This window comes from Passer domesticus, chromosome 12, assembly GCF_036417665.1.
Source record: "Passer domesticus isolate bPasDom1 chromosome 12, bPasDom1.hap1, whole genome shotgun sequence".
NCBI classification, from domain to species: Eukaryota; Metazoa; Chordata; class Aves; order Passeriformes; family Passeridae; genus Passer; species Passer domesticus.
Window position 1 is genome coordinate 19,599,084 of NC_087485.1, and position 22,421 is coordinate 19,621,504.

Sequence of the window (22,421 nt, forward strand, 5' to 3'; positions counted from 1 at the left end):
CCTTTTGAGGCTCTGGTGAGCCCGCTCCACCACTGCTTGTCCTGTGGGAGAGTAAGGGATGCCTGTTTTGTGGCTTACCCCCCACTCCTGCAGGAAGCTCCGGAATTCCCTGGAAGTATACCCTGACCCGTTGTCAGTTTTGATCACCTTGGGGATGCCTAGAACGGAGAAGGCATGCAACAGATGCCTTTTGACATCTGCAGTCTTCTGCCCTGTGTGGGCGGAGGCGTAGACGGCCCCAGAAAAGGCGCCCACAGAGACATACACAAACCTGAACTTGCCAAACTCTGGGATATGTGTGATGTCCATCTGCCAGATTTCACAACTTTTAAGTCCCCATGGGTTGGTGCCGGCGGCTATGGCTGGTAATTGAAACGCCTGGCACTGTGGGCATGTGGCCACAATCACTCTCACTTGGTCCCTTGTCAGTTGGAATTGACGGACCAGGCCAGGAGCATTCTTATGGAATCGTTGGTGGCTGAGCTTTGCCTGTTGAAAGGCATCTGGGAGCGGGGCCATCTCAACTGGGGCGGCTAGGGCATCGGCACGCCAATTGCCCTCCGTGATGAACCCCGGTAGGTCGGTGTGTGATCTCACATGCATTACATAAAAGGGTTACTCTCGGTGGGAGACTAGATCTATCAGTCTCGAGAGCAAATTGAACAGAGCCACATTGGAGACTTCTTGAAGAATTGCGCTCTCCGCTCTAGAAACGACACCGGCAACATAAGCAGAGTCGGTCACTAAATTGAATGGTTGAGAAAACCTTTCAAAAACTCTGACAACCGCGGCCAACTCGGCAATTTGAGGTGAGCCCTCAACCTTTACAATATCTGTCTCCCACTGCCAAGTTTGAGGATCCCGCCAAGTCACCACGGACTTGTGGGATGCTCCGGACGCGTCTGTGAAAACAGTCAGAGCTTTCAAAGGCTTCCGACTCTGAATGGTTTTAAGTGTAAGCTTAAATGACATTTCTGAATTAAACAATTTGTGGGCCAGTTTGTGAATAGAAATTTGTCCGGTGAACGAATCTAACGCAAATTGAAGAGCCTCATTCTCCAAGAGCAAATGCTCCAACATGGCCTTTGTTAATTGGCCCGAGTTAAAATTGATAGGAATGTGAATGCATGTAAAATCAACACCAGCCAGCTCCCGGATCCGGAGGCGAGCCTTCCGGATCAACTCAGCTACCAACTCTTGTGGCCGTGCCATCCTCTTGGACCTATGATGGCTGAGGAAAACCCACTCTATAATTAAGAGAGGATCCCTTGAGCCTTGGTCCTTAGATGTTTTTGTGGATGACTCCCACTGAAAAATCAACCCGTGCAGGTGTGGCAGCTTTCCCAGAATAACGTAACTGAATGGCAAGTCCGGATTATAACGGTGTGCCTGTGTCTGCGATAAGATGTTCTGCACCTTTTCCAAGGCTGTGGCGGCCTCCTGGGTAAGGGTCCTGGGAGAACTAAGCTCCTCTCCCCCTTTCAAAAGATTGAAAAGGGGGGCTAGGTCTTCTGTAGGAATACCCAGCCAAGGTCTCACCCAATTCAAAGACCCACACAGCTGGTGGACATCAGCCAAGATTTTAATTTGGGTGTTAAAAGCCAAGTTTTGCGGAACAATGGTCCGCTTAGTAATTTCCAGGCCAAGGTATTTCCAGGGTGGCATCCTTTGAATCTTTTCTTCCTGGAGCTCAAACCCTGCTCAAGTCAATGCTTCGATTATCAGGACAAGCGCGTGGGTAAGTGCTGTCGTCAGGTGCAAGATGTCATCGATGTAACGTAATATGATACAATCCTTTGTTGCCTCTCGAACAGGGGACAGCAAGGAGGAGACATACCATTGTCAGACCACAGGGCTGGTCTTCCTGCCCTGAGGAAGAACTCGCCAATGATACCTCTTCCTTGGGGCTTCTTGGTTGATGGTGGGAACCGAGAAGGCAAAGCGTGGGGCATCGTCAGGGTGTAAGGGAATTTGAAAAAAGCAATCCTTTATGTCTAGTACGGCCAATTTCCAATTTTGGGGGAGCATGGTTGGGGACGGCATCCCTGGTTGGACAGTGCCCATGTCTTCAATAATATTGCTAATTTGGCGAAGGTCATGCAAGAGCCGCCATTTGTCTTTGTTGGGTTTCTTAATGACAAAGACAGGGGAGTTCCACGGTGACGTGGACTGCACGATGTTACCCTTACCTAGCTGCTCCTGTACGAGTTCCGTGAGTGCCTTTAACTTCTGTTTGTTGCGCGGCCACTGCTCTACCCAGATAGGTGAATTTGATTTCCAAGTCAATTTTTGGGTAGGGCACTCCTCAGTGGCGGCTACTGAAAAAGTTGAGGAACCTTAGGCAAGTCAATTGTGGCACCCCATTGGGCCAAAACATCTCTCCCCCACAGGGGTTCCGTATAATCCAAAACGAATGGGCGAACAGAAGCCAATTGCCCATCCGGCCCCATAATTTGTACCACGCTCTTTGATTGTCAGGCCAATTGAATGCCCCCTATACCCTGAACTCATCCGGCTGCGTTTTGCAATTCTCATTGTGATGGCCATTCCCTGGTGGGAATGATCGTCACATCTGCCCCTGTGTCCAGCATTCCGTTCACCCTGGTGGTTTGGCCATCCCTGCTCACGGTGCATGTCAAACGTGGCTTTCCATGCCATACCGTCTGCGACCAATTAATGTTGTAAGTTGGTAAAGTGCCCTGTGGCGGTAGGGGTCTCTCACATTCATAAAATTCAGAGAGAGACACAGGAATGGCCTGGGCAACCACCTGGCCTTTGGCCAGGGAGACCGGTGGCTGCACGCAGAAAAGCCCGATGGCAAAGTTGTGAATGCTGGACGGCAGCAACCCCGGAATGATAGTAATTTCTGGGGGTGTGAATTTGATGTCTCTTACGACAACACACTTACTTTGGATCCGGTACCAAGTACCTGGTGCCTGAGGTGTTACCATCGTGAGGTGGCACTGGGAGTTCGTGATGTTAAGGTCCTCAACCAGGTGCAACCTGAAGGGCGAAACCAAAGAAGAGGTTGTTAGTGATGTGAAAAGTTAAGGTTGATTGTGAAGTCAAGTCTGGTTTAGATGGTCGTGAAATCGGGTGGGCAGACTGGGATCCCCTCCCCAAATCCCCCTTTTTTGGTGGTATGTCACTCGCCCTATTTTTGTCATCACGCAGGAAGGGGCTCCACTCATGTTTTAGTTTTTTGGATTTTGATGGAGTCCCTCCTGGGATGCCGTCTGCTTTCTTCGGAACTCATAGAACTGAGCCCGAAGCGGACAGTCCGGCATCCAGTGGTCCAAGCTTCCACACAGGTGGCATTGTCTGCGAGGTGGTGGTCTTCCCTGGGTGGGAGTACGCTGGGGCTGTGCAGGCATCACATCTGCGAAGGCAAGTGAGTCTGCGAAAGACACTCGGCGGGACGGTGGTTTAATTCCAGCGTCTTCCTTGGTGATAACCGGAACCTTCCTCTGACACACTTCAATCATGGATTGAATTGTCGGAGGAGGGTCCAATGGGAGACTGAGAATGGCTGCCTTGCAGGCGATGTTCGCATTCACAGCAGCCATCTCAAGCAGCACCTCTGGTCGAGTGCTCTCGCTTAGGACCTGTTGATCGATGGCCCTGGGGAGACGCTCGATAAATATTATAAAAGGTTCCTCACCACCGTGGATAATCTTAGAAAATGTTATAGTGGATGTTACTGTTTTTAAAGAAAAGAAAGCCCTCTCTGCCACCTTAGCACTTTCCCGAAGCGCAGCACGGGGGATGTCCCTGGCTTGAATCGTCCCATCGTCCCAATTCTCAAGTCCAAGCAGGTGTTCTATGCAGACTGCTTCACCACCAACTATTGTGCTGGTCTAGGCATCTGCCCATAAATCTGGGAGGATGTCCCTGACCCCCTTTTTCCATGCCTCCTCCCATACCAGGAACTTGGTCGGGTTGAGGAGGCATGAAAAAAGCGTCCGCAAATCGGTGGGAACATTAGTTTCTAATAAAGATGCCTGAAGGAGTCCCCAGAAATATTCACTCTCCCGGGAGAACTCCTTTTGAGCCTTGCACAGTTCCTTGATGTTGGAGTGGGGGAATGGGGACCACTGCACTTTAACAGGTCCCTCTCCCTCCAGTTGGTATGTGACAGGGGCTGCAGTGATTACTGATGCAAGCCGTGTTCCAGTCCTCCAACCCCGCCCCCACAAGGGAACCGGGTCTTGGGAACCAGAAGATGGGGCGTGGGAACCAGAACAGGGGAGGGAGGGGCATTGTGTGGGAACCTGGGCGGGATCGGGAGCCTGGGCGAAGTTGAGAGGTGGGACATGCTTCGCCTGTGGGCAGTAACTTGGGGGCGGGTCTAGGGGAGGGGGAGGAGGGAAGGGCAGGGAAGGGGGTGGAGGAACAAAGGGTGGAGTGAAGCAGGGGAGGGGAGGGGAGGGGAGGGGAGGGGAGGGGAGGGGAGGGGAGGGGAGGGGAGAAAAGGGTTGGAGGGAAAAAGAAAAGGATTGTGGGAAGAAGACAGTGTTTTGGCGGGAAAAGCCATGTGGCCACCTCCATCTTGAGCTCCATGGGAGCCATTTTGGGATAGGGTCTGAGAGTTGTCACGCTCTGGGACTAAGAACTCAACTTTGGGTTTGACAACCGGGAACTTCGTGGTGGGGGAAACAGGGTTCGGGGAAGAATCCCCCGAAGTCTGGCCAGGACTTCGGAGGTGGGGGGTTGGAGGACCCTGAGGTGTTGTGGTGTGTTTCTTATACGTTAGCCTGATTAAGTTGTAAATTGGTTTGTTCTGTGTACCCCTTTAGTTGTAATGGTTCTGCCCTAGTTCTCCCTCTCCTTGATCGCCCCATCAATACAGTTTTTTCCCTCCCCATTGTCATTGACAACCTCTGTATCAGTTCCTTAATCCCTCCCTGGTACCCTGTCCGTCACTCGGTGGCCCATCCTTTCTGTCTAGAATCTTCCAGCTAGGGCATCGAATGATTGGTTCAGGGGCCAGGGTCCCTCCCCAGACCTTTCCCTATTGGTTTTCCCGTTATGCCTGTCTCTCTCTCTTCACTTCCACCCTCACGTTCATAGGCTGAAGACCAAACTCCATGTCTGTACCCTCCCCTCTTTATAAGCTCGTGTCTGACCCCAGTTCGGGGTCTTCAGCTGTTAGTTTCCCTGGAGCTAATAAATCTGGACTGTACTACAGCTGGAGTCCATCTCTTCTCTCCTGTTGGGTAGCAGCCTTTTCACTGCGGATCCTCGTCCCTCAAGGCGAAAGCCTAGGCGCTCTCCTGACCAAACCCAGGGTGGGAAGAGTGCCCCCAGTGCTGCTGGTGGTGCTGGCCACAGCTAGCAGGGACGTCCCGAAGGGGTGATCATCTTCCCCCTTCGAGGCCAGTTGCCGCTGCAGTTTGGTGCCCAATGTGGAGCGGCCGAGAACATCTCCGGACCCCACGGACAAGGATTCCAGACCCTTTGGGCTCTACCCACTGGATTTTGGTGATATCCTCCCTGGCCGTCAAGCTACCCCTGGTTGAGCAGACTCCTTTTTGGTGGGTGGCGCTTCCAGGGACTGGGAACGGCAGCTCCGAGCACATGCGGAGTCGTTCCTATAACAGGAGCCATTCGTCCCGGATTTTTGTTGACCTCCACCGAACATAAGTCCTTTTCCTAGTCTCCCTCTTTCTTTGCCCTGTCTTTTAAATTTCTGACCACTTCGATCGGTCTTTTTCCCTGTGCCTCTGTGCACAACTCTTTTCACTGCACAGAATTTTGCCGGCATAGTCCGGCAACAGGGCTTGGTGTGGGGTCTCCCTTTTCACCCTTTCTTTTGCGTTTTTCCAGGGCAGTGGGCAGATTGAGCTGCACCATCTCTAAATCTCAATCATGGGTGCACGCCTGTCAGCAGCTCAAAAGAGACTGAACATCCAGGTTGTGGGAATCCTTGTAAGTGGGGGTGTAGAGAAAGTTAAGAAAAGAGAAGTTAAAAAGTTAACAACATGGCTGCTCTCTCAGTTCCCTGAAGTAACCCCTGACCAAATTGATAATTTTCAGTTTTGGAGCCAAGTCTGTACCAAATTAGACGAATTAGGCCGATCAGGGGATTTATCACTTTCGAAAATTGCCTTTTGGAGTTTACAAATACAAAATATTTTGAAATCTCGTTCGGGACTGAGAAGGCAGCCATCCTCCACCAGTCTGAACCCCAGTTTACCCCGTTCTCCCCATTCTAGGCCTTCCCCCTCTCCTGTTTGCCTGAAACCTGGGATTTTGAGGGGAGCAGCTCGCAACAGCACTGCGCAGGGTCCATGTCATCTCCCTGGCTCACCTCAAAAATCCCAAAACCCCCGCCTGAGGAGTTCTGGCCAAACTCCTTGGGGTTCTTGCCTTTCCCTTGCTTCCCCGGTTCGTTACATTCGTAACATTCTGTTAAGTTCAACCTCCCCCCTCCTGACTCCCTACAAGATGGCACCCATAGAGCCGAAAATGCCGGGGACCACATGGCGTTTCCCGACAAATCCTTTTCTTCTCCCCACAATCCTTTTCGCTCCTTGAACAACCCCTTCAGCCTCCCAGACTCCTCCCCTTACCCCTCCTCTCTCTCCACCACTTCTCCTCCCACTGCTCCTCCCATGTCTCCTCCTCCCCTGACTCCTCTTCCCGTGACTCCTCCTCCTCTAGTGCCGGTCCCACCCTCTTACCATGCCCTGGAGGCAGGGACAAAAATAACACCAGTCTCCGCCCCCATCCTGGGCCACTCCTCTTCCTCTTCTGGCTCCGGTTCCTATGGTCCCTCTTCCGCTTCCCATGCTCAGGCGTGTGGCGGGGGGGCGGTGGAAAGCCGGGGTCCGGAGCCGCTTCCCATCTTATCGGTGGCTCCAGTTACTTACCATCCAGAGAGGGAGAGAAGGGCTCAAGTCCAATGGACCCCGTTCCCACACCATTCCATCAAGGAGTTGTGTAAAGCCCAAAAGGATTATTCCTGGGAGAGTGAATACTTCGGGGGGATCCTGAGGGCCACGCTCTCCGAATCAGTGGTCACCCCTGCAGACATACAGCATCTTTTCTCTTGCCTCCTCAACCCCACAGAATACATCATGTGGGAAGCTGCGTGGAAAAAGGAAGTGGTGAAATTCCTGCCTACACTGTGGGAAAACCCACGCACTGCTGTAGATCTGCAGGGGAAAACAATATCCTATGACCACCTGTGTGGGACGGGGGGTTGGGTGGATGGGCATGCCCAGGCGGGGTACATTCCCCTCAAGGTTTTAAGAGAGAGTGCCAGGGCAGCCAAAAGGGCTTTCTTTGGATTGCGGTCCCCTTCTACTCCCCTTGTGACCTATTCCAAAATCTCTCAACTCAATAACGAACCATTTGTTGTGTTTGTTGAGCGCCTCCACAAGGCGGTTAAATTGCAGGTGCAGAGTGAGTCAACCAGATTAGAAATCATGACTGAGATGGCGGCGGCCAACGCTAACCCTGCATGTAAAGCTGCCATCCTCAGCCTGCCTCTGGACCCTCCTCCCACTCTGCACCAAATGCTGGAGGTTTGTGCAAAGAAAGTCTCCGTCCTAGCGGAGGAGCTTGACCCTAGACCCCGACTGCCAGCCCGAAGAATCGCGGCCATGGATGCTGGAGAAATAGCTGCTGCTTCAACCACCCCAGTCCCTGGCCATCCACCTCACACTCCGAGGGTGCCTCAGAGAACCTCCGCTCCATGCCATCTCTGTGGAAGGACTGGACATTGGATGCCTGAGTGTCCCCTGAGGCAGCAATTCATGGACTTTAAGAGGAAGCAGAGGCCTCAGGGAAACACTCAACAAAAAAAACTAGGAAAATAACGCAATTCCTCCCCGCGCCAAGACAAAAATAGGGCAGGCACAGTTATATCTTGCGGGGCGGGGGGGGGGGGGTTGTGGGGAAGGGAGAGGAGAAACTCCCACAGAGCCTGCCTGTGTCTACAACTTCACTGGACTTGACCCATTCTCATTCAGCCAATCTTACACATGTCAGACCCAGACCAATCCTAACAACTAATTCTAAAGTTATGCCCTACAGGTTGCAGCTCACAGAGTCGCTATACATTAAAGACTCGAGTTTCCATCTTGTCTCAGTGTGCCCAGAACAGGAAGGTACTTGGGGTCGGATCAAGTGTAAGTACATGGTCGTCGGAGACACAAAACATACACCCATTGACATCAATATTGTCCCGGGTCTTTTAACATCAGACCCGGGGCAATTCTCCCTTGCATTGTATTGCATCCTCCCTCCCACCTTTTTGCCTCAGGGACAAATCGTAGCTCAAGCCATTCCAGTCCCTGAGTTGACCTGGGATCCAGAGCTGCCACATCCTCCTCAACAAACAGCTCTACACACGGTAGCCTGGGCCCAGGTCCTTGTCAGACAAAAACCACGCATAACCTGCAGTTTGCAGAAAGGTGGGGATCAGAAACTATTACAAGGGCTATTAGATATGGGGGCAGATGTGACGATCATTCCCTCTAGGGAGTGGACGTCACATTGGGAATTGCAGGATGTGACCAGTCATGTCCAGGGTGTTGAAGGCATTCAATTGGCCAAACAGTCAAGGAGCATCGTACAAATTAAGGGGCCAGATGGGCAATTGGCTTCAGTACGCCCGTTCGTTTTGGACTACATGGAACCCCTGTGGGGGAGAGACCTTCTTGCCCAATGGGGAGCCAGAATCGACCTCCCAACGGCTCCTCAGGTTTTTCGGGCAGTGGTCACTGAAGAGCGCCCTACCCAAAAACTGATTTGGAAAACCGATACACCAGTGTGGGTAGAGCTGTGGCTGCTTTCCAAACAGAAATTGAAGGCGTTCCAGGAGCTTGTGGATGAGCAGTTACTTAAGGGCAACCTGGTGGAGACCACATCTCCGTGGAACTCCCCAGTTTTTGTCATCAAAAAGCCCAACAAAGATAAGTGGCGGCTCCTCCACAACCTCCGACAAATTAACGACATTATAGAAGACATGGGTCCTCTCCAGCCAGGGATGCCGTCCCCAATGATGCTCCCCCAAAACTGGCAATTGGCAGTCATTGATATCAAAGACTGTTTCTTTCAAATTCCCCTTCACCCTGATGACGCCCCACGTTTTGCCTTCTCGGTTCCTACCATCAACCAGGAAGCCCCAAGGAAGAGGTACCATTGGCATGTTCTCCCAGAGGGAATGAAGAACAGCCCAGTCATCTGCCAATGGTACGTCTCATCCTTGCTGTCCCCAGTGCGTGCAAGGGCGGGGGAGTCCATCATATATTATTACATGGTCGATATCTTAGTTTGTGCTCCGACTGATGATGTGCTTACACACACACTTGCTCTGGAAAAAATCCAAAAGTCTATGTCCGCCAGGCAGGCCCATCGATATCAACCGTGTCTGCCATTCAAGATCATTATTTTAGGAAAACTGCCGCACCTCCATGGGGTGATTTTTCAGTGGGACAGTTCAGCCAAAGAAAAGGACCAAGGGTCTAAGGACCCCCTCTTGATCATAGAGTGGGTGTTCCTTAGTCACCACAGGTCCAAAAGAATGACACGGCCACAGGAGCTGGTAGCGGAACTGATCTGCAAGTCCAGACTGCGGATCAGAGAGCTGGCAGGTCAGGATTTTGACTGCATCCACATTCCACTCCAATTGAACTTGGGCCAAATCACCAAGGCAATGTTGGAACACCTGCTCCAGGAAAACGAGGCCTTGCAGCTCGCATTGGATAGCTACACTGGCCAAATATCGATTCATAGACCGGCCCATAAAATTTTTTAATCAGGACGTACAATTCTCTCTATCTTTAAAAAGTGTTCAGAGTAGAACTCCTCTAAAGGCTTTGACTGTGTTTACAGACTCGTCTGGAGCATCCCACAAGTCAGTGATGACTTGGAGGGATCCTCAAACTCAGCGGTGGGAGGCTGATGTCACTGAGGTTGAAGGATCACCTCAAGTAGCTGAGTTAGATGCAGTTGTCAGGGCTTTTGAGAAGTTCCCTGGACCATTTAATTTGGTCACAGACTCTTTGTATGTTGCCGGTGTAGTTTCCAGAGCGGAAAATGCAAGAGGTGTCCAACATGTCACTGTGTAACTTGCTCTCAAAACTCGTTAACTTAGTCTCCCACTGAGAGCAACCGTTTTTTGTGATGCACGTCAGATCCCATACCGACCTGCCGGGGTTCATCGCAGAGGGGAACCGAAGAGCCGATGCTCTAGCTGCCCCCGTCCAGACGGCCCCACTCCCTGAAGTGTTCCAGCAAGCTAAGATCAGCCACCAGCTTTTCCACCAGAATGCACCTGGTCTAGTTCGCCAATTCAAACTCAGTCGTGAACAGGCCAGGGTGATTGTGGCCACATGTCCCCAGTGCCAATCCCATCAACTTCCATCATTAAGTTTAGGCACAAACCCCAGAGGGCTTAGTAGCTGTGAGGTGTGGCAGATGGATGTCACCCATTACTCAGCTTTTGGTAGACTCGGTTACATCCATGTATCAGTTGATACTTTTTCTGGTGCAGTCTATGCTTCTGCCCACACAGGGGAGAAAGCAGCCGACACAAAAAAACATCTTATTCAAGCTTTCTCCGTGTTGGGCATCCCCAAGATTATTAAGACAGATAACGGCCCAGCGTATAAATCCAGGGAACTCAAAAGCTTCCTGCAGCAATGGGGAATAGACCATAAGACCGGCATCCCCTATTCCCCGACAGGCCAAGCTGTGGTAGAGGGGACACATCAGAGCCTAAAAAGAGTTCTTCAACAACAAAGTTCGGCAATGAAAGTGGAGTCCCCTCACATCCGATTAGCTAGGCACTATATACCATCAACTTTTTGAATTGCTCTTATGACAACCTAAATCCACCCATCATTAGACATTTCGGGCACAATGAGAAGCTGCACCTTAGGGCCAGGCCGCCGGTCCTTATAAAGGACCCGGAGACCTGGAAGATAGAGGGGCCCTTTGATTTGGTCACCTGGGGGAGGGGATACGCTTGCGTGTCCACTCCCTCAGGCTTGAAGTGGGTCCCCTCCAAGTGGGTCAAGCCCTTTTTGCCAAAGACCATGGCTGGTGGAGTCGTAGCACAGGTAGAAGAGGCCTGTTGGAGGAGGAGGCGCAGACCATTCTCGGGGGATTTGGACCTCCTCCCGGGGTAGAACCAAAGCCTTTGATTTATCCTCACGTTTTCACTTTTGTTTCTTTCATAGAGACTTGAGCCCAATGGCTCCCATCCCAGTTAGTGTCGTCATCTTTGCCGCCATCCTATGGTCCACTCTTCTTCCGGCAGACCCATGGATCATCCCCCAGCCAAGACAAAAACATCAGACTGGCTGGGGGACATCTTCTCAGGATGGGGGCTCTCGGGTTGGGTCAGCTCAGTGTTAAAAACAGTGCTCTTAGTTCTTTTTATCTTATTAGTAATCTCAATTGCTTCCTCTATCATTTGGAAATTATTACCAAAGCTGATACACAAGCTAGTCTCTCCCTTCAACATCAACCAGGTGGTGGCTGAAGAGGAAGAATACGATCTGGGAGAAGAGGAAAATCAGCTGGAAGGAGAAGAACTGAATGAGGAAGGTCATTGGGCTCCCGTTCCTTCCAGCCACCCCTGGCCCGAAAATTTTAGTTCAGATACTCATGTCAGTTCTTGAGTTATGCATATTTTATTTTTTAAACAAAAAAGGGGGAGACGTTGTGGTGTGTTTCTTATACATTAGCCTGATTAAGTTGTAAATTGGTTTGTTCTGTGTACCCCTTTTAGTTGTAATGGTTCTGCCCTGGTTCTCCCTCTCCTTGAACGCCCTGTCAATACAGTTTTTCCCCTCCCCATTGTCATTGACAACCTCTGTATCAGTTCCTTAGTCCCTCCCTGGTACCCTGTCCGTCACTTGGTGGCCCATCCTTTCTGTCTAGAATCTTCCAGCTAGGGCATCGAATGATTGGTTCAGGGGCCAGGGTCCCTCCCCAGACCTTTCCCTATTGGTTTTCCCGTTATGCCTGTCTCTCTCTCTTCACTTCCACCCTCACGTTCATAGGCTGAAGACCAAACTCCGTGTCTGTACCCTTCCCTCTTTATAAGCTCGTGTCTGACCCCAGTTCGGGGTCTTCAGCTGTTAAGTTTCCCTGAAGCTAATAAATCTGGACTGTACTACAGCTGGAGTCCATCTCTTCTCTCCTGTTGGGTAGCAGCCTTTTCACTGCGGATCCTCGTCCCTCAAGGCGAAAGCCTAGGCGCTCTCCTGACCAAACCCAGGGTGGGAAGAGTGCCCCCAGTGCTGCTGGTGGTGCTGGCCACAGCTAGCAGGGACGTCCCGAAGGGGTGATCGTCTTCCCCCTTTGAGGCCAGCTGCCGCTGCACTGAGGAAAACCCGGGGGATGGCAAGAACCCGGCACTGTGCCTGTGTGAGCTGTTCCCCTTAGGATTCCCTTATTCTGAGGTACAGAGGAGGTGGAACAAGGGTCTAGGGCTTGGGGACTGGGTGAACATGAACCAGGGGGTGGTTGTTTCCTCAGTTTCGCTTGTTCTTTTAAAGCCAATAAACTAACTTTTTACTCTTTGATTCCCCCTCAGAATTCAATTGAGATAATTTTGTTCCAACCAAATTCCAAAAATCTATCCTATGAACTATTTCGGAGGTGGATCTGAGGAAACTGAGTAAACAACCACATTATCAACTGTTTTAACTCCCTCTTAATTAACTTAATTTCCCTCCCCCCAAGGGTAGCCACAACTTGGAGATAAACTCTTTTCTGCTGTGTCGACAGTTTAGCACCCATGCCGACACAGAAAACCCACCCCTTGGAGTGAAAATAAATGTAAAACGAACAAAAAAAAAAACTTCAGGCACCAGCCCTAACCCCACTGGGTCTGGGACAAAACCACCGACCCAACCGGACAAAACCAGGGGGGGTTAAGCGAGGGGGACCACCCGAAGATGGGGACCTGGGGGTACTCACCCTCTGACCAGCACCGACCGGGATAAAACACCAAGGGAAAGACTTCGCCAGGGACTGACTCCGGGGTTCAGGAGCTGCTGCTCCTGTCCCGATCCGGAGCGCCGCCTCTAAAACGAGGTCTGCTCACAGACAGGGTAGTCTGACGTCCACGGAGCAACCGATGAACCATGCAGGAAGGGCAAAACCTGCCTGCTGGCCACTAACCTCCTGCGGCAGGGTCCGGGTGTGTCCACTGCCCCCACGGTGGACGCCAAGACTGCCGAGCTGCTGTCCGAGGTTTTTTTCTCTTCTCCCCCGAGCTGGGGAGAAGTCTGCACTGGTTGAGCTGTGGCACAGCAGCTGACAGCCGGGGCGGCACTGCCCAGATGCACCAGAGGCGTCCGGGGAGCGCCTCAGCAGGAGGCAGCAGTGATCAGCAGGAAGGCGAAGTAAGAAAAGAGGGACTCTTCTCGGGGCCAAAGTCCAGAGTTTAATGTCTCCAAGGGAATCCAGCCGAGAAGGGACCACGAGGTGGGGGTACAGCCGATTATAAAGGGGGCAGAACATACAACACATCAACCAATGAGGGAGAACTTGGGAGGGAACAAACTCGTGAGAAACATGCTGGCTAGCCAATAGGGAATGTGACAGGGAGGGACTCTTGTTCCCGATCAAAACACCCACTGAAGAGGGGAGAACTTTCTGGAAAGAGGGAAGGGGACAGTGGGTGATGGACAGGAACTCAGGGAGGGATTGACAGAGGGTAACTAGGGGAACAGGGGTGGAGACAATAAATTGACACTCTCAAAAGGAGGGGTTGCCAGGGGAGGAAGTGGGCGGGGGGGGGGGGGGACCCCAGGACCGAACCATTATAACTTTAGGGGGAAACAGAACAAACCAAATTAACCATACACCACAACAATATGGTAAGGTTGTTTTCTGTGGGAAATTAAGCGTGTTAGTGTAGAAATCAATTGGTATAACTTTGGATTGGAAACCTCTTTGAGAAGAGCATGTTCTGCTCTCATAGCTATGCCAGCAACATAAGCTGAATCTGTGACCAGATTAAAAGGTTCATCTTTGAATTTCTCAAAGGTTCTGACAACAGCTGCTAACTCTGCAATCTGTGGAAATCCCTCCACTATTTCTATGTCAGATTCCCAGTTTTGGGTCTTAGGGTCTTTCCATGTCATTACCGACTTGTGGGATGACCCTGAGCCATCTGTAAAGATGGTCAGAGCTTTGAACGGTGTTCTACTTTGGACTAATTTTGGGGTCAGAAGAAATGCTACATCACGATTAAAAAGCTTATGTTTTGGGATATGTACTGAAATTTGGCCTGTATAGCTATCTAAGGCATACTGGAGATTTTCGTTGGTCTGGAGAAAATGGTCCAGGTCCCCAGTGGTCATTGGCAAATACATGCATGTGAACTCACACCCTGCAAGGGAGTGGAGATGAGTTCTAGCCTTTTTTATTAAATGTGCCATAATTTCTTGGTAATTGTCTTTGTGGGTTGGTTATTTGTAAAAATCCATTCCAGTATTAGTAGAGGGTCTCGAAGTTGAGTGTCCCATTGGAAAATCAGTCCATAGAACCTAGGTGCTTTTCCCAGAATGACAAACTGGAAAGGCAGGCTGGGCTCGAAGTGATGGGCTTTGCGTGAAGACAGGGCTTCTTGGACCTTGGTGATGGCATCTCGGGCTTCTGGTGTTAGAGTGCATGGAGAGTCCAGATCTTCCTTGCCCCAAAGAAGGTTGAACAGTGGAATGAAGTCCTCTGTTGTAATTCCTAGCAGTGGACGTACCCAGTTGATGGATCCGCACAGACTGTGTAAGTCTCTCAGGGTTTGTGGGTTGTCTCGGATGGTGAGCTGCTGGGGTACGATGGTCCTTTCCCGGATCTGGAGTCCAAGGTAAGTCCATGGATTGGTGTACTGTATTTTGTCCTCACGGATCTCAAATCCTGCCTTTTCTGTTGTTTCAATAGTCCTTTTAACCGCTTTGTCCAAGTAAGCTTTTTCTGGTGATAGCAAGTGTCCAGTCTCTAGGCAGCATCGATGGTGAGGGCAGGCCAGGCTGGAGGGGACCCATGTTGTCGATGACCTCGTTGATTTTGCGAAGGTCTTGGAGGAGTCTCCACCTGTCCGTTCCGGGCTCTTGTAGTACGAAGACTGGAGAATTCCAAGGGCTGGTGGTCTCTACAATGTGGCCTTTGGCGAGCTGTTCATCCACAAGGGCATGTAGTGCGCGCAGTTTGATTTTAGAGAGGGGCCACTGCTCGATCCAGATCGGGTTGTGGCATTTCCAGGTGAGACGAGGAGTGTCTGGCAGTGCGCGCTCCTCAGTGGCCCCAATCAGAAATCCGGGCCGGGAATACGTAGAGAAGCTTTCCACTGAGATAAAATGTCCCGTCCATATAGGGTGATGGGGGCCTTTACCGCGAACGGTCGCCAACTTGCCTTCAGGCCCTTCGACGAGGATGTTGTTCTTGCTTCGCACAGAAGCTGTAGCTCCACCGATCCCTGTAATCATGCCTGCCACAGGTTGTACATCCCAGTGCTGGCCATTCTGAGCGAGCGATGATGGTCACATCTGCACCGGTGTCCAGCATCCCTGGTAGGTGGAACTTCTCTCCTCTGCAGATAAGACCGCACTTGATGACAGGCTTACTTGGTCCCACAACTTGTGTCCACATTGCTGTGGGGTTGAGAGGAAGCTGTTCCCTGTGATTCTTAGGGAGTAGAAAGGCCTGTGCGAATGGGGTACCCTTTGGAAGAAAAAATGGTAAGTCTGTGCAGTACACCTGGACAGAGATTTCTTGTCCCGGGTGCCTTGTTTGAACTTCAGGAACAACAAAGATTTCCTTTGGGCTATGGAGAGTATCACCTATAATTAGGATGTTAGAGGGACCACCTTTTGGCCCACGTTTGCCTGTGGGAACACGATAAACATTCTCATTTTTAAAGTCAATGGACAGTGCAGTTACCAGTTGGCGGCGGGTTCCCCTCGGTATCACTCCGTGTGTTGAGTCCTCCTCATGTGGTCTGGAATCTCCTGGGATGGTGCGTGACTGGGTCTGGATGGCCTTTGATTTGGTGTCCTTGCGTGGGGCCCCACCACGCTCCGATGGAAGTTTCCCAGACGCTGCTGATAGTGCTGCTGATTCTGGGGCCTTTGGTGGAAATTGCGAGGGTACCTGGGAGGTCACCTCTCTGGACAGTCCTTTATAAAATGTCCAAAATCTCCGCACTGGTAGCAGCGGACCTGGTCTTTAGAAGCTATTACTGCATATGCACTAGAAACTCCTTCTGCAACACCCTTAGTTACTGCTTGTGCCACTGTATCTTCAGTGGACAAGTGGCGTGTGCAGCTTTCCAGCATTTGCTCTATGGTAGGTTCTGTGTCTAAGGATAAGGCTCTCAGAATTGCTTTACATTTTTCATTCGAATTACTCATGGCAAGCTTGCACAACAGTTCTTTTCTTGCCTCTGTGCCCTCTATCTGTTTTTCCAGAGCATCCTTAAGTCTATCCACAAATTTGATAAAGCTTTCATCTCTTCCTTGTTTAATAGTAGAAAAGTATTGGGTAGGAGTAGAGTCATCAGGGGTAAGAAGTAAGGAGGTTTTTGCTGCTATAGCCACGTCTTGTAGTGTTGCCTTAGGTAAGGTTTCAGCCTGGTCAGAGGGTTTCTGCAAATCCCCTTCGCCAGCCAGCTGTTCGACTGTAAAGTTTGACTTATCAGCATCTGCAGCATAAGTGTCTGATAATGTTTTTAATTGCTTTTTCCAATGCCTTTCCCAAAGCATGTACTCGGCGGGAGAAAGGAGTCACTGGGCAATATTTTTAATATCGTGGGGTACGAAAACATGTGCTGAGAACATAGCTTCTAAGAAATTTCTAAAAATATGTGAACTTCTACCATGTTCTTTGTCAGTATTTCTTAATTGTACAAGTTCTTTATTTGTAATAGGTTCCGACGTCTTTCTAGTAGTAGCACCCCCTCTTTTTCCCTTTTTATAACCTACTGAAAAGGCAGTAATTCTCTGAGCCAATTGCCAATCCCCTGCCTGTGTTGCTTCCATTTTTATTCTAGCCCATGGATCAATATACTCTATATCCGAATCAGAATCACTGTCAGTGCTGTCATCAGACGAGTGAGAGCGAGCAGGCAGTGCCTTATGCGTTTTATGGCGTGTGGGAGCAACATTTTGCAGAGGTGCATGTGGCTGGACAGAGTGTAAGGCAGCACATGGCAGAACGTGGCTAGAGGGAGGCAGCATAGGGGCTGGAATGGCTGCGCAATGCGCGGCACAGCAGGCACAGGAGTGGGGCGTGTGGGGAAGGAGGGTAGTACTGGGAAAAGTCTGGGGGGTTCCGTCCGGGGGTCCCTGAGGGTGGGTGTGTGGCTGCAAAGCCTGGGGGTGGGGGTCAGGGAGAAGCGGGAGAGAGGAGGTAGCGGGGCTGGGAGACGGTGCCACGGATATGCGGGCGGGCACATCCCCTGCTGGGGCAGGGACGATACCGCGGGCAGGGAAAGACGTGAGGGTGGGGGGGAGGTAGCAGGGATGGTGGGAGGGAGGGGAGAGGGAGTGGGGGAGCCCCGGCGGGGACGGGGGGAGCAGCAGGAACGACGGAAACTGGCATAGTTGCTCTCGGAGATAACGCTGAGCAAGGTCGCGCGCAGGATGTAGCGGGCTGCACGATGGAATTTACATCCGCGGGAGAAGGGGGCTCGGGCGCAGTGGGGTTGGGGGGGGCGGCACAAGGCTACGGGGGACGGCAGGACGCTAGGACCCAGTTTCCACTGAGTACTGGATTCCAGGGTGGAGGGCGAAGGAATGTTATCAGCGCGATTAGCATTTGAAGGAGAGGCTTCTGTTAAGACAGATAAGAATTTCGAGCTTTGTTCAATAGGAGTTTGCACTGAAGTTACAGTCTTTTTGTTCGTTTTCTCTACGGCTTTAGTTATAACGTGAAATATAGGGACAAACCGAGTTACAGAAAAATCTTGGTTAGTTTGAAACTTATATATCGTGGTCCCAATTGTATCCCAAAAGGAGTCTAAGGTAATAGTCTGTGTATTAGTATCTGGAAAGTGGGACAGAATCTATTTTATAAATTTTTTCAGGTTAGTTTTTGAAAGGTTACCTTTAGAAAAAGAAAAGTTGTTAGAAGATAGGATTTCTAGGATTAGTAAATATAAATCTCTCTCGTTCTGGGATAGTTTTAATTTACTAAGTGTCGAACCCATGTTCCTGTTCCCTGCAAGCAGAAAAAAGAGAAAAAAAAAACCAAAAAAACCAAAAAAAAAAACCAAAACAAAAAAAACCCAAAAAAAAGGACCCAAAGAAAAAGTTTTTTGCGCGCAAGAAAGGCTGTTTTGAAACTTACACTTCTTCAGCCAGATGTGGGTCAAAGTTCTGCTGGGGGTGGTCTGCTGAGTCACCCTCCTCGAGCAGTGTGTGCTCAGATGTCAGTGTTGAGGGTCGGCTGACTGCCTTTCAGAAGAGTCCTGCTAAAATGGAGGCTTCTCCTTCCAGGGTTTCTGGCGAGCGAGGCAGTGACAATTTCAAGAAGAAATGCTGCTCCTCTGAAATGCCAGATCCAGCATTCAGTTCCGAGGCCAGGATATGGTGGCGGTTGGGGTACCAGTTATATCCCGGCGGCTACCCACCGGGCAGGAGCCCAGCAGGGGGTGCCAGAGCCGGGATAGCTCAGCGGGAGCTCAGGCAACCTAGGCAAGCTATAGTGATTTTCAGCTCTTTGTGATTATCAGCTCTTAGTGATTTCCAGCTCGTAGCTTGCTAGGTGCCACAGCAGCAGAGGCAGGGAGAGAGAGGAGAGGGCCGTGTGGGGTTCCGCAGGATTCTTTATTCTTCGGTGTTCCGCGAAGGTTCCCAGTGACAGCTCTTCTGCCAAACCAGGCAGAATCAGGGGGTTTTATACCCTTACAGGGGTTTTGAAAACAGTCCAATAGTAAGGGTCAGGGGAAAGTGACCTATGGGCTTACAGGGAGATAAGCAGGGTCCGAAGGAGGAAGAGAGGGGCTGCTAGGGTCCAGTCATGCTGACTTGGCATTTCCTAGCTCAGGCTTCTGACCGCCAAGGCCTCGTAGGCCCTAGGTCTGCTACAGGAATGTGCACCAGGATGGTGTGCATCATCTTCCTCCAGCAGGGAGACTCCCAGAGGTGTCTTTGGAGTGTAGGTCACCATTTGTAAATTAACAGCTTCTCAGTTTCAATAGCAGTGTTCAGTATTACATAGGATCAGTTTTCCCACAGAACAGAGGAATTGCTGTTTCTGAAGACTATTTTTGTGCACCAGGTAACAGTTTACTACTATGCCTCCAGTTTTTCTATCAATTAGCATATTCTCTCTCCATTAAAGACGAACTACTTTTGAAATTGTATTGCAAAAAGCTTTCATTAACTTCTTAAATTATAATTTCTGAACAGATAACCTTAAAGCCACATAGTTCATAGGCAGTGTGTAAAAAGGATCAAATTTCCCCGTTTCCCAGCCAATTACATCAGGAGACATCATGTGGGTTTCAAACCACGAATGCTGTACATGTCAGATGATACTCTGGCTCCTCAGCATACTCATTCCAGTTGCTTCCGACTTGGACAGAGTATTTCCTGACTTGAATCAAACACCACGAACACTTTTTTGCTCTTCCTCTTTTCTACAGAACAGTGGTCTTTGTTAGTGTGAATAAATAGAACTAGCAATGTATCCTAAAGAATTTTGGTGTTCTGTTGATACAAACTATGATTTCAGTAGCTTTTGCTTTCCTGTGGAAGCAGATGTCACAGCTAGTCTGTGGCTGGGAATTAATTTGGCAATAAATAAGAAACCCAGCCTGGTTCCATAACCTGGTCCCTGGGTGAACAGGGATAGGATACATTCAAACCTAAACAGAGACTTCTCCCAATTGTGTTCCATCCTAAACTGCAGACATCTCACAGCTGAAGGGGCTGGGCTGTGTGAGAATCAGACCAATCAGCAGTTTAGACTAGAGCATTTCAAACCTCGTATATAACGTGAGTTCCAACAATAAAACTCAATGTTGTTTCATGGAGCTCTGAGAGTGTTTCGTCTCTGCCTCCAACCACCGACCCTGTGTGATATGTGGTAACCCCACGTAATAAGAAGGGATTACCTTCAGAATTAAAATGTCCATAAATAAAATCTTTCCAAAAGTGTTACATTTTATGACTAAATATATTGCAATAATATTTATATACCTACAGAAAAATACTTCTATATTCCGTATATATCTCAAGAAAACAATACAGAAATATGATAAAAGATTGAAAATCTGGATTAAAATCAAAATGTAAAAAAACTAAATAAGAAAGACCCATGAGAAAGCATGCATGCTTTTTTACTTCTGCAGCAAACTGGCAAGCCTTTTTAACTGCTATATGATTATACAGGATGAATGAATTTTTAAAATTAATTTTGACAAATCCAAAAACATTATTTCAAATTCTTCAAATCAAATTAAATAGCTTGTCATTAGGGGGACTAAATTGCATTGCAGTTAATAGTTCTTAGCCGTCTTGTACTCATTTTGTAACAATGATTTTTTTTTTTTTTAATAATGAACATTTTTACTTGGTAAAAACATAAGTGTTTGAGAGTTTTGTTGATGTTTTGAAATTTACTTACTTATTGGGGATTTTTTCTATTTTTAGATGAGTAACTTGGTGACACCAGTTGGAGGATTTATAAAGGATACATTTCAGATCACTCCAAATCCAGATGAAGTGAACGAGATTTTTGTTGTGCCTTTGGAGTACTTTGTCAAGCCCTTAAATTACAAGACCTTCTCTTATAAAACTTCCTCAGCTTACTTAACTCCGATACACTGCTTTACATATGATGATCAGGAACATAAAAGGGCATTCAAGATGTGGAGACTGACTGCCTACTTTGCTGTATTTCTTGCTCTTGTAATTTTTGGAGAGAGATGTATGTTTGAAATGGATTATGATCTTGACAATTTAATTTCACCCTCCAAGAATAACTTCATTAATTTGTACACATGTGTACATGAAAGAAAGAAGAGTAATCTGTGACAACTTGGTCTGGCAATTAATTTATTTTGAAAGAGGAAAAAGGAGGTTTGTTTATTTCCTTTGTACCTACTTTTTGAAAGATACACTTGAATTTCTTCTGAGTTGGGAGCTTCAAGTCGACAATCCCTAACTAGATTAATACAATTCTTAATTTAAGAGCTGTGAGAAGCACACAATATTTTTTGTGAAGCAGACTTTCAAAAGGTCTGTTTCAGTTCCTTCTCAGTTTCAGTACCATTTTTCTGTGTGTTTCTGTGGTTTGCCTTGTCTATAATGAGATAATACTATTAGATGTGATTTGGGTCTGTTTGAGTAAACCTGTGGAAAGTTTTGTGGATTTGCCTGCCTCTTACATACAGTCTTGTGTGGTATCTTTAAGCACCTACAGAATGCACAATAAAAATACAAAAGGTTTCAGGGTGTGCAGCCGTGTGTGTCCAAAAGCCCCTTCTCGAGCCCGATGGCACCCGAGCTGCAGTGGTGAGGGTACACTCTCCACTCCGGTGTGACAAAGAGTGCACACTTTCTAAGACCCTTGGCTAGCTACAGCAGAAGTGAGGAAAAAGGCGGACTCTGTCTTCTGGGAGAACCGGGTTTATTGAGGAGCAGGGAGATGGAGGGTCGAGGGAAGCCAGCTGCCAGAGACATGGTTAACAGGGTGACAGCAACTTATAAAGGGAGGTGGGTACAAAGGTGGAGCCTGGTGTCTAACCAATAGAGGACCGGGGGTAGTGGGTAAAGGGATACAGACAACTTAACTCATCCAATCCGGGGTATCCTGGGGAGGGGCCCCGGCCCCTGAACCAATCACTCAGTGCCCTAGAGAGAAGCTTCTTGATGAAAGGGTCGGGTCACCGAGGAGGGATAGAACAAAGGATACAGTGGTTGCTGGGGCAACAGGGGAAGAGACAGGGAAACAGACAGGGGTTCAAGGGAGGAGACAACTGGGCAGAACCACTCTTAATGTAAGGGGAGAACGGGACATACCAACTTACAAAGCATAACTTAATCGAACTACAACTGATTAGGAACACAACCCAACAGAGGTGCTTTCACAATCTTGTTTTGTTTTGCTTGGGCTTGTGGAGGGAAGAAGGCGGGTTAATATGTGCAATGAATCTTGGTTAATTTAACATTTCTCACAAGGCAATTCTGTGGGCTGGAAAATGGAAATGGAAAACTTAGGATACAGGCAACAGGACTGAAGTTTGTCCCTCACTGTCTTGTTATCAAACCTCACTCAGCTGCTGGCAGGAGTCTTCTCCAGGACAGAAAAGTGGAGGTGAGGATTCATGAGGACAAAAATGCTTATGTGTAGTTGACCAGGCACCCTGGCAGTGCCAGACACGTGGTGGTCCTTGTGCTGGAAATCCTTGTTCCCTCATTGCTGCTGAACTCGCAGCTCATTCACAG

The 22,421-nt window shown here is 49.2% G+C and overlaps 1 pseudogene; it reads left to right on the top strand.

The window, feature by feature from the left end:
* LOC135279718 (peroxisomal coenzyme A diphosphatase NUDT7-like) overlaps positions 1-21,008 on the top strand; it is a 211,461-nt pseudogene extending 190,453 nt beyond the window's left edge.
* The last annotated feature ends 1,413 nt before the right edge of the window (positions 21,009-22,421 follow it).